The sequence below is a fragment of the Lycorma delicatula genome, chromosome 2, assembly GCF_047948215.1.
Source record: "Lycorma delicatula isolate Av1 chromosome 2, ASM4794821v1, whole genome shotgun sequence".
NCBI classification, from domain to species: Eukaryota; Metazoa; Arthropoda; class Insecta; order Hemiptera; family Fulgoridae; genus Lycorma; species Lycorma delicatula.
In genome coordinates this window covers 21,792,795-21,805,262 of record NC_134456.1, presented here as the reverse complement: position 1 = coordinate 21,805,262, position 12,468 = coordinate 21,792,795, and positions in this window count along the sequence as shown.

Genomic DNA, 12,468 nt, shown 5'->3' with positions numbered 1-12,468 from the left:
TATTATAATTAAACATTTTCCAAATGGTTATTACTCCAAATTACTTGGTTCTTTACTAAAAAATAAAAGATATAAATATTCAAAAGTTTTCTTATAGTATTTTATTTATTAAGTTTTTAATCAAGTTACACTGGTCAACATGATTTTTGTCTCACGAGTACCAATAGGTGTACTTAATGAAGTTTTTTATCCTGTTTTCAGATATGTATTTGGAATTTTTCCATCACCCACAGTTATTTTATTTTAGTTTTTTAAATATCTTAAAACATTTTTTCATCCATCTTCCCATTTTCAAGTGAAAGCTTCTAGAGGATTGTAAATATGATGGAACCAAATGAGCTAACTCAAAGGGTAGCATTGCTACTGTTGTGCAGGTTTAGACGTATTTAGATATGTACAAATGTGATCTAGTGTAGCACACATTCATCACTGTGAGTGCTTTGTGTGTCTGAATCATTGTGTATTACATATTTACAACTTTATTTCTTCTAATTAGTCGTTAGTTACAAAATGCCTAGAGTTTGTTTAAATCATCTTAACAATTTTTGTTATATATGTGGTGAAGTGATGCTCAAGTCCCAAAGCTGAAACCTTACTCCATTAGTGAAAAAGTGTTATAAACTTTATCTTGGGTGTAAAGTTGGAGACCTAACAAGGGTCTGAGTTCCACATATCTGTTGTTTATCATATTCTAGGTTCTCACTGCGTGGTAAAGTGGCCTACGCCACATGCCATTTGCTATCCCTATGATTTGGAGGAACCCAAAATCACTCTTCTGACTGATTTCTGCTTAACAAACATTAAAGGGATTACATCAAAATCAAAACATACAGCGGTGTACCCTAACTTGTAATCTGCAATGAGATCAGTTGCACACTGTAAAGAATTGCCCATACCAAAGCCTTCAGAACATGTGACATTAGATGAAGAGAGCTCAGAGTCTGATGGAAGTAAGGAAGAAAAAGAAACAGATGTTGGTAATACAACCTTTTGAACAAAGCAGTTTATCTGAGCCTCATTTACTGACTCAAGAAAATCTTAACAATCTCATATGAGATTTACAGTTATCCAAAAAACAGTCTGAAATACTTGCTTTCCGGCTAAAAGGATGGAATCTTCTTCAAAAGAATACAAAGATATGTACTTATTGTAGTTATCATTCTGAATTTATTACAATTTAAAATGTTTGAAATTATAAATGCCTGTCTCTCGAAAACCTTGAGTGATGGGGAAAAACTGATATCATATTTGAAGTAAGGAGAAAAAATACTATCAGAATCACATATTTTTCTTCCTTAGCCAAAAAGAAATTCTTTTTTGTTCCCTAATGTAATTAGAGAAAATTTATTCAATAAAAGTCGGAAGGTACTTTTTTAATTTACTTGGTGGATACATTAGGATCCACCAAGATCATCATCATCAATTCTATTTCTCATATTTCCCTTAATTAATTCATATTTCTCGTATTTCTCATCATTAATTTCCCTTAATGATGAGAAATACAAATTAAACAAAACTTCAAATCAGAAAGAATTTAAAAGGTTAAAGTTTATTATTATTTATGAATAATATTTTTTCTGTTGTTTACAAATTAAAAGAAAAATAATATAAAGATTTCGAGTAAAAAATTTTGATTATAATAATATGAAAAAATCTAATCTTTTATTCTCATAAGAGCAGCAAGAATGAGATGAAATTTATCAATATTTCTATAAATAAATCTTGTATTAAGAGATGATAAAATGTAAATTTTAGTTAATTGCATTTGATTACTATTATAATCATCTGAATATTGTGCATTATGACGTTTAGGTTATTTAGCATCAATTTATCCAAAATTAATTTTAGCATGCTTTTAAGTCGTAAAATTTATGTATTCCCTGGTAACAATTACCTCAGTGTACAATGAATCTACATTCTATGAAATATATGCAAATCTATTAATAATACATCATTTTAACTCTGAAATGAATTCACATAGAGTATTTTCATTTTGCATTGGTTGGTTGTTTAAAAATTTTTGCTACAATTCAGTATTGTAATGTGGTATGTAAGAAATTAATTTTTCTTCTTGCATAATGTTTCATTTTAGTTTTAAAATGTGTCTATGGTTATACATTTTAAAATATTTTAAACTTATCTAATTATATAACTTTATATTTTGTTGATGTTTATTATTATTACATATAACATTTTTAAGTATTTGTGCCAGTGAAAAACAAGATTATACTCAAAAACCATTTACAAAAATTTTAATTTAAAATCTTATCTTACCTTTATTTAAAACTTTACTTAAGTAGTGAGAGAGAAATCTAATTGTTGAAAAATGATAGCAGAACAGTATTTACTAACAGCTTTCTAAATTTTAAATTTATTAAAAAATATTTTTAATAAAAACATAAAATGGTAATTCCTGCCTTAAGTTTTGTTTATTGGTATGGATATATTTTTAATTAGTTTAAGCCTTGTGCATTCTATATCTTTCTTGTGATAAACCTTTACCTATTCAACTTATAAAAGAGGTCGTGGTGGGCAATCTGAGTTAGAGGATTCTAACAACTGGGATAGATAAAACAAGAGAGTTAGATGTTTTAAGATAAATTTATGTTTTCTATTGCAATTGTCTAAAATGACAACAGTAAGTATTTTTTATTTTTACTCTAAAAACATTGTTAATACTTTTATAGTGTTCTGTAAGTATTGTTTACTTGTTACTTAATATTTTTATTATTTTTTTTGTCATTTATTTTTTTAGTTATGTATACATCTTTTCCTCAGTGCCTACTGATGATGTTTGTTTAACAACTGAAATAGTTGTCTAGTTTTAGATTTTAAATAAATGCTTTTGTAAATAGTTTTTGATTGTAATCTTGTTTTCAGTTTATTCCAATAACTGAGAAGCATAGCATAATCTTAAAAACATAATCTGTATTTGTATATTTTACAGTTCTAAAATACATAATATTCATATATTAAATAATCTTTTTATAATCTTAAAAGAATCTTCATATAATAATTTTTTATCTTACTTCAGTTTCTTCATAGTGGCTCAATTAGTAATACAACAGACTACTAATTGAAATATTTCATTTTCAGCCACTGATAATTGTATAAGGAAGGTTAAATATTATTTTTTATAGATTCCCTATTAAAACCTATTCAGATAAAAAACTGTCTCTTAACTGTTCTATTTAACAGGTTATTTATCCAGTGTGTGGCTTCATTGTAATTATTTCATGTAATCATTTCAGGATTTCTTTTGTAAGTTTATTTTAACAAATTTTAGTTATAAATTCACAGTTCTTGATCTAACAAACGATGATAAGTCTGTGTTTCTAAATTATATTTTTAGCTTCTTTATCTGCTTTAATTTTACAAGTAGATAATGAAACAGAAGATTTAGATATTTAAAATTTTTGATTTGTTCAAAACAAAAACTATTTCACTCTACATTTAATGCTTCAGCTTGTTCAGTCAGTAGTTTTGAAACACACAATATTTTATTTTTTCAGCAATCATGATTGGTCCCCGTTCCAGAAATTTAATTTTGTGAATCCAGTTTAGAAATAGAATAATAATATTAAGAACTTATGTAATGAATTAATTTAGATTGTGTGATGTTAGTAACTCAATAACAGAACAAAATATGTATGAGGAAATTATTCTGTAATACAGTCCGGAATTGAATGGTTAAATATCTGTGTTAGGTTAAGTATTACTTATTTAATTTGCTAAAACTAGGAACATAGTTTGTACATTGCATAAAACTTTAAATAATGAATACAAGTAAACTTTTTTTTTTTTTTATGTTTAAGCTCAATAATTCATCTAGAATAATATTCTGTTGCAAACAAGTAAACTTCTGCATCTGAATGTGATACATGTTAACTTAGAAGGAATGATATTGGAGAGGACAGTGTTTAATAAGTCAACATGTATCACAGTCATCATAATTCTACTCATGGCAGTAATTACTATCTTGTAACAGGTTATATCTTGTTCAAAATAATAATAATAATAATAAACTATCTATTTCAGAACAATTTATTTAGTTGCAATTCATCTGCCAAACAATTTTATAAATTTGAAAACTTCTAGCATTTAATAATTTTAAAAATATTTAAAAATATAACAATTAATCTCATTGACTGATCTTTAATTTCCTTGTCAACTTGTAAAATGTAGATTTTTGTTTCAGAGATTTATTATTTCCTTTTAGATATTATTTTATTTTAAGATTATGATCTGTATCAGAGTGATGCATCTCTTCGTTTCATCTGGAGGTTCCAGGTTCTAGTTCCCATAAAGCATGACATATTTTTCACATTCTACAAAATTCATCATCCATCATAAAAACTTTTATTAGGCATCAGCCTGTTGTAACAGTTTGAATAAATAAATAATTCTACACAACAGGTTACAAGCGTAGAGGGGTCTGAGGTTACTTGTCAGATTGGCTGAGTCCATCATCAATTTGTATGACCTTTCAGATTCTTTACGAGTATATCTAATAATTGATTAAGAGCACAAGCCTAACTGCAGTTTACAATTATGGTGTGCCTTATTTAACGTAATGTAATGGTCTTATTCCGGCAATACGAATCTAAAATTTAAAAATTTTTTTAAAATGATAAGTACAGTGATTTACGTCATCTGTTGTTAATAGAATTCATCTGTTTCCTCATTCTTTGCTATTGTTCTCTTATTATTCAACACAAGTCTTATCTGAACATATCTCCTCTACATTCTGTAAAATTCTATACATTAAATTTTCTGCTTCACATATTCTTTGTCTTCCCCTTTGTAATTTACTCACTTTTTTCATTTAGCATTAAGAATGTGATATCTTAATCTATTTTACTGAGTTTTAGATTTATTTTGTTTTGTAGAATTATGGATACAGGGATTTGCAGTTTAATGATAAATGCTATGAGATAAACAAAATCTGTTACTTTTTAAAGTTATTTTTAAAAACATGAGGAAGTTTCTTTCAATTTTATAGATCAATATTGATTTATGACTTCATTATTTGACACATCTATATACAGTTGAAAGAAGATGTGAATAAATATTACGTTAGATGTCCTATCTTTTCTAAATTCTATTTGTGTTACCAAATCTTAAAGAATGAAATACGGTTTCATGAGAAGCTTTTAATAAAAAATTATAAAAAAAAATCTGAAAAATCTTTATTAACCTGTGAACGACATTAATTAGTAAAGTAAATGAAGGTAATTTTTATCTTTTTTCTATATTAACTCATAAATAATGAATTATGTTTTCCACCATCACTGGAGAGTGTATTTTTACTTCTTTGTACAAAGTAAAGGAAGTGTTGTGATTGCAAAAAATTTTGGTTTTCAAATTTCAATGGAAATATCCACTTTGGGTATCCCTGAATCCATTTTGACTAGTTTTGGCATGACATCTATACGTACGTATGTATCTCGCACAATTCAAAAACAATTAGCCGAAGAATGTTGTAATTTTTGATTTAGGATTGCTGTAACAACTAGTTGTGCACCTCCCCTTTTGATTGCAATCAACTGGACCAAAAGTGTCCAAAAAAGCCCAAAATCCAAAAAAAATTGGATTTTGAACTTTTTCTTAACTACAGTAATAAGTCCTCATTGAGAGCTTTTCAACAATATATCATGAGTGGTACTTATTATGATTGGTTCATAGCCAAGTTATAGCCAAATAAAAGTTTAACTAATGAAATATTTGGATCTTACAGAGGAAGGAACATCAGTTTGAATCAGACTTCATCTTCTTTTTTTAACTTTTTTTCTAATTTAAATTTATTGATTTTTTCTTCAGTCATTTGACTGGTTTGATGCAGCTGTTCAAGATTTCCTATCTAGTGCCAATTGTTTTATTTCAGTATACTCCCTACATTCTACATCCTTAAAACTTTGTTTTATATATTCCAAACATTGCCTGCCTGGACAATTTTTCCCTAATACCTGTCCCTCCAATATTAAAACAACTATTTCTTTAATCCACTCTTCTTTTCGCTAGTTTGCACTTCCTGTTTGTAGTATTTCTTAATTGTTGGTATTTCCTTTTACTTTCTTCATCACTAGTATTCTTACATTTTCTACGTTCATCCATTAGCAGCAATATATCCTGTGATATCTAAGGTTTTTCTACCAGTTCTCTTTGTTCCGCCTAAGTTTGCTTCTACTGATTTAACAGTTTCCTTTTTAACATTCTCTCATTCTTCTTCTACATTTTCCACCTTCTTTTTTACTCAGACCTCTTGCAATGTCCTCCTCAAAAATCTTCTTTACCTTTTCTTCCTCAAGCTTTTCAAAATTCCACCAATTCATCTGACACCTTTTCTTCAGGTTTTTAAACCTGAAGAAAAGGTGTCGCAATAGGTGAAGAAAACCCACATATAGACTTTAACAATCATTGTCGGCCTAGGTCTTGATTTTATCCTTATTACAATGATTTTGTTGTTATGCATTTTGAAATACTCTACTCTCTTCCCTATTTTCTTGTTCATTATGAAACCTACTCCTTCCTGGCCATTATCTGAAGCTGTGTTAATTATTCTAAAATCATCTGACCAAAAGTATTTTTCCTCTTCACCGAACCACGCTAATCCCTACTACATCTACATTTAATCTATCCATTTTCCTTTTTAAATTTTCTAACCTACCAACCTTTTTTTAGACTTCTAACATTCCACGCTCTGACTCGTAGAATGTTATTTTTTAATTTTCTGGTGACCCTTTCCTTAGTACTACCCACTCGGAGATCCGAATGATTTTACCAAGGATCTTATGAAAATGCAGCGGGTTAGATTTTCTTGGAAAAAAAGCAGCTGTAGTTTTCCATTGCTTTCAGCTGCGCATTACTCAGAAGATGAAGTGATGTTGATATGGCTGTCTAAGTCCTTCTGACCTACACGCTTAACAACTACTGAAAGAACTGCTGCCCTCTTTCAGGAATCATTCATTAGTCTGGCTCTCAACAGATACCTCTCCAATATGGTTGGACCTACGGTCCAGCTACTCTGTTTCACTGAGCACTCAAGCCTCCTCACCATCGGCAAGGTCTCATGATTCTTAGAGGGAGATGATTTATTAATAATTATTAACCCCTGATTGTAAAAAAAAATTACGATAAATAATAACAAAAAAAAGCAAAAAATATCAGAAGTTATTAATGAAATAAAATTTTATGTATTTTTCATTTAAAAAAAAAATATTATATGTAATTTAATAGGCGTACAAGGAAGTCATGTGGTGTTTACATCAGATTTTTATAATTGAAATAGAAGAAGGGTTTTAAAAATTAAACTAAGAAAACTTTTGTTTATCTATTTCTATGAGCCGTCAAAATCACTATAATGCTGTTACTATTGATAATACCGTTCAGTTCCTCAAGTTTTGATTTGAATATTTAAATTTTTTTGAAATTAATTATAACAATTTACGTAATACTGAAGTTAGTTATGATATTGCACTTTACTTTTTGTAATTTTACACTCTTATATGGTTTTCTTTATAAGGAACATGGTATACAACTATTAAACATATTAAAAACTGTAATTTACTTAGTGATACGAGGTGCGACAATAAAGTAATGAGACTGATTTTTCTTTGCAAGATGTGGCAACCCTGCAGCTTGCGTAGGCACACCATCTTTGACCTTGATCTATAAGCTACTTCTAGTCCAAGCGGCACATTGATGCAACTGCTCAGTCGTGAGTTGTGCTGTAATAAGTGAACACGTGTTTGTGTCTCTCGTCACAGAAATTAAACCGCAAAATGTTGCGCAACGGTAAGCCATTTCTTTTTGCGTTAAATTGGGTGAAAACGCGACGACAACTTATGGTAAGCTTCAGAAGGCTTTTGGAGAGGAGGTTATGTCAAGAGCTAAAGTTTTTCGGTGGCATAAAATTTTTAGTGAAGGCAGAACGAATGTTGAAGATGAAGACCGCAGTGGACGACCATCAACCTCACGGACAGATGTCAACTTCACCAGGGTGCGTGAAATCGTACGATCTGATCGAAGACTATCCGTGAAAATGATTGCAGAAGAACTCAACATCAATCGAGAAACGGTTCGTCTAATATTAACTGAAGATCTTGGTATGAGAAAGATTTGTGCAAAAATGGTCCCCAAAAATCTCACACAACAGCGAGAAACACGGAAAAATGTGGCAGCCGATCTGTTAGAGCAAACGGAAATCAATCCAGATTTGTTGAGCCGTGTTATCACTGGTGATGAAGGTTGGTTTTTTCAATACGATCCAGAGACAAAACGCCAAAGTTCGCATTGGTGCTCATAGGGATCACCCAGACCAAAAAAAGCTCGCATGTCAAAGTCAAAAGTGAAATGCATGCTTGTGTGCTTCTTCGATTCCAAGGGAATTGTTCATAAAGAGCGGGTGCCTCCTGGACAAACAGTTAACCAATATTTCTACAAAGAAATTTTAGTAAGACTTCGTAAACGAGTTCTTCGTGTCCGTGCCAACATTGCTGATAATTGGATTCTGCATCACGATAATGCGCCATCCCATACTGCTCTGTCAGTACAGCAATTTTTAACCACAAAACAAATTTCAGTACTACCACAGCCACCTTATTCACCAGATATCGCTCCGTACGACTTTTTTCTATTTCCAAGAGTCAAAATGGCGGTCAAGGGACACCATTTTCAAACAACACAAGATGTCCAAAAAGCTGTGACGAAGGTCTTGGAGGATATTACGGAAGATCAGTTCCAGAAATGTTACCATCAATGGCAGAAGCGCTGGAATAAGTGTGTGCAATCAGAGGGGAACTACTTTGAAGGAGACAACACTAAACATGACTAAAACGGTAAGCAACATTTTTTTCACATCAGACTCATTACTTTATTGCCGCACCTCGTATGTTAAAAATCTATATTGCTGGACCATTCTTGATAATTATAAAAATCTGATTTGGTTTTTACTATTTACTTTGATGATAATGTGCCAGTACAGTACATAGAAATGGGGGTAAATATATTATAATAAATGTTTCATCCTTTCTTTTACATTTATTAATTAATAGATAAACCAGTCTTTAATTTTAAAATATTTCCTGATTATGGGAATAAAAATGTGAATAGCGGTGATTTATCTTTCATTAATAGAAAACAAAAAGAAAATGCTGTAAATTATTAATAGATGATGTGAGAAATAATAGCTGGTATCCAAAGTAGAAATAACGTGATTTTTTTTTAATTTATGAGAATATAATAAATATAAGTGTGAATTTATATAAATTATATATGCATTTAGAAAAATAAGTAGACATCAGTTTTCCATAAATGAAGCAAGTAGATGTTTTGTTATTAGAAAACTGTTTTTCCCTCTAAAATACGAATTAACTTCTTTCAATAGTTTTCCCATAATCTAATAGAAAATTTGAATTAAGTATATTGTTGGACAATATTATATCTCCGTAACCTTATTTTTGGATTTGAGATAAAGAAACTGCATAAGTTTTTAAAAGTACATACTGCATTATTTTAAATACATTTTTAATGATAATTTAATACATGACACTGATTACTGTCTATTTGTTTATAATTTTCACTACAACGATTTTTTTTAATGAAAATTTTTTCATTAAAATTCTGAGGAAAATAAATAATTCTTAATTATAAACAAAAGTCAGATGCATCCTGGTCTCGAACTGCTACCAAGGGTGTCGAATAAAAAACATGCCACCTCATTCTGGCACCTATGCAACAATGGATTAAAATAAAATGCTCTATATAAACCCAAGAGGGAGTATTTAAATCTAAGAGAGAGAGAGAGAGAGAGAGAGAGAGAGAGAGAGAGAGAGAGAGAGAGAGAGAGAGAGAGAGAGGAGAGAGAGAAATATATTTTATTGGTACATATATTTTACGTTAAAAAAGTATGCAAATAAAGCTTTTCTTTGTAAACGATGAAGTTTTTTTTTCTTTTTACGATAAATTTTTTTTCGAAAACATTATTGATAGGTAGATGTACATACAAACCCACCGGGTTGGTCTAGTGGTGAACGCGTCTTCCCAAATCAGCTGATTTGGAAGTCGAGAGTTCCAGCGTTCAAGTCAGTTATTTTAACACCGATTTGAATACTAGATCGTGAATACCGGTGTTCTTTGGTGATTGGGTTTCAATTAACCACACATCTCAGGAATGGTAGAACTGAGAATGTACAAGACTACACTTCATTTACAGTCATACATATCATCCTCATTCATCCTCCGAAGTATTATCTAAACGGTAGTTACCGGAGGCTAAACAGGAAAAAAGAAGAGATGTACATACAGATTATTGAAAAGCTAGTATCTACGTTTAGAGTATACAAAAAAAAAAAAAATCATTTAATTAATACTATAAAACAATTATATATCACGTTTATCTATAAACTTATAATATTTTCCGGTTTTACTTTTAAGCTAAGTTAACATTTTAATAAATAAAGAAGAATGTATAATTTAATAAACTGAACAGATAAATGAGTAGATGTGTATCGGTATTGAATCTATGTTTCATCAGTATTATTAATAAAAACATATTTCCTTTCTAACTTTTTTATTAACTAATATATTTTTTCTATATAACTGGGTCAGAATAATATTTTTTTTTTTTATTAAAAAAGAAAAAAATATTTGCTTTATTTACTTTTTGAATGGTAATACAATTAGAAATATACATAATAAAATTAATCCATTGATGAAGCCGTTACTTGATGAAAAAATCCATTTTAACAAAATAAAATAAACAAATATGTTATTTGTTTTTTTTTTTTTACTATCATTATTTGTTTATTTTCTTTTAATAATAAAATTTAATTTATTAGATCTTATAGTAGATTTATTGAGATTAAACAGTTATTATTCAAATTTAAGATAGTTGCTTAAAAGATATAAAACGACATATCCGATAGAATAATGCAAAATAAAAACGAGTGTTGATCTTGAACTGGAAACGTATAATAGAATTAAACGACTAGACTAGAATAGCATACGAAGAGAATAAAACTTTAAAAAATTCGTTTTTTAAACCTTATAAAACTTGTCCCAAATTATATCTACTCACGCAATTAATATTTCATCAAAACGTTTTTCCAGCTTATGTTCATTCTTAATAACAAGAATTAGAATATTTATTACAATCAATGATTCTATTACAATTTTTGTTTTAAGAGATTAATTTTGGTTGTAAATTAATTATTTTATCAATCGAAATCAATTTAATAAAGTAACATGAATTAAATACATTTTATTAGATGTTATAATTTATACAGGCTATAGGATGTAGCGATGATAAAAGAGTATGAAAATGAACAGATTTAATGAAGAATTGTTATTAAGATAATAATTATATTTTCTGTTAAGATCATCATTGTTTATCTGTCTTAGCGTCATTCTTTCATTATACGTTGACGTGTATCGGAACACCTCCATTATCAAAACTTATTGCACTTATCTTGTTTGTTACGTAATAACATTTATGGAGTCGGGATATCAACAGAAGAAAAATTAGAAACATGTTAAAATGCGGTAGAATTCTTGAGAGCTGATTTGGAAGTCGAGAGTTCCAGCGTTCAAGTCCTAGTAAAGCTAGTTATTTTTACACGGATTTGAATACTAGATCGTGTATACCGGTGTTCTTTGGTGGTTGGGTTTCGATTAACCACACATCTCAGGAACGGTCGAACTGAGAATGTACAAGACTACACTTCATTTACACTCATTCATATCACCCTCATTCATCCTCTGAAGAATTATCTAAACGGTAGTTACCGGAGGCTAAACAGGAAAAAAAGAAAGAATTGTTGAGAATTAAATTTCAACACGAAGGTCAACGCTCTAAAATAAATAACACGGCGTCGCCGGAAAACTCGTCCTATTATCGTAAATTTGATGCTCATGTATTTATGTTTATAAACGAATATTTAAACGTAGAAGACGAATAATTTTGGAAAGCGTTATTTATTTTTATACATTTTGATCGTTACACATTGTTTTTACTTTCAATGTTCGCATAAAAATGAATCTTGACATTCGGGTTATTTGTTGACAAGTCTAACTAGAAGGCCGGTACACTTGATTTTTAATCGTGTTTTTATGTTAAACATCTTTATTTTTAAAAGTAGGTATAACCTAGATAAAATATTTTCAAGAACGTGTTTAATGAGAATTCGTTTACCTTATATATGAAACTCGTTCTTACTGGGAAAGTTAAGCAGTGCAATATATTAATATCCGCTTTCAATACATTTTTTTTTGACGTTGTAAAGATACTAATAAACAGGTAGCAATTATTTATCTTAGCATTACTGACTTACTGAGTCGACATGAGTTTTATTCCAGTAGGTTAATTTCTTCGATACAATCGGCTATTTCAGTCCTAATTTAAAAATGTATTTTATGATTTAAGTAACTTTAATTAGTTTAATTAAATGTTTTTTAAACATTTTATTTATA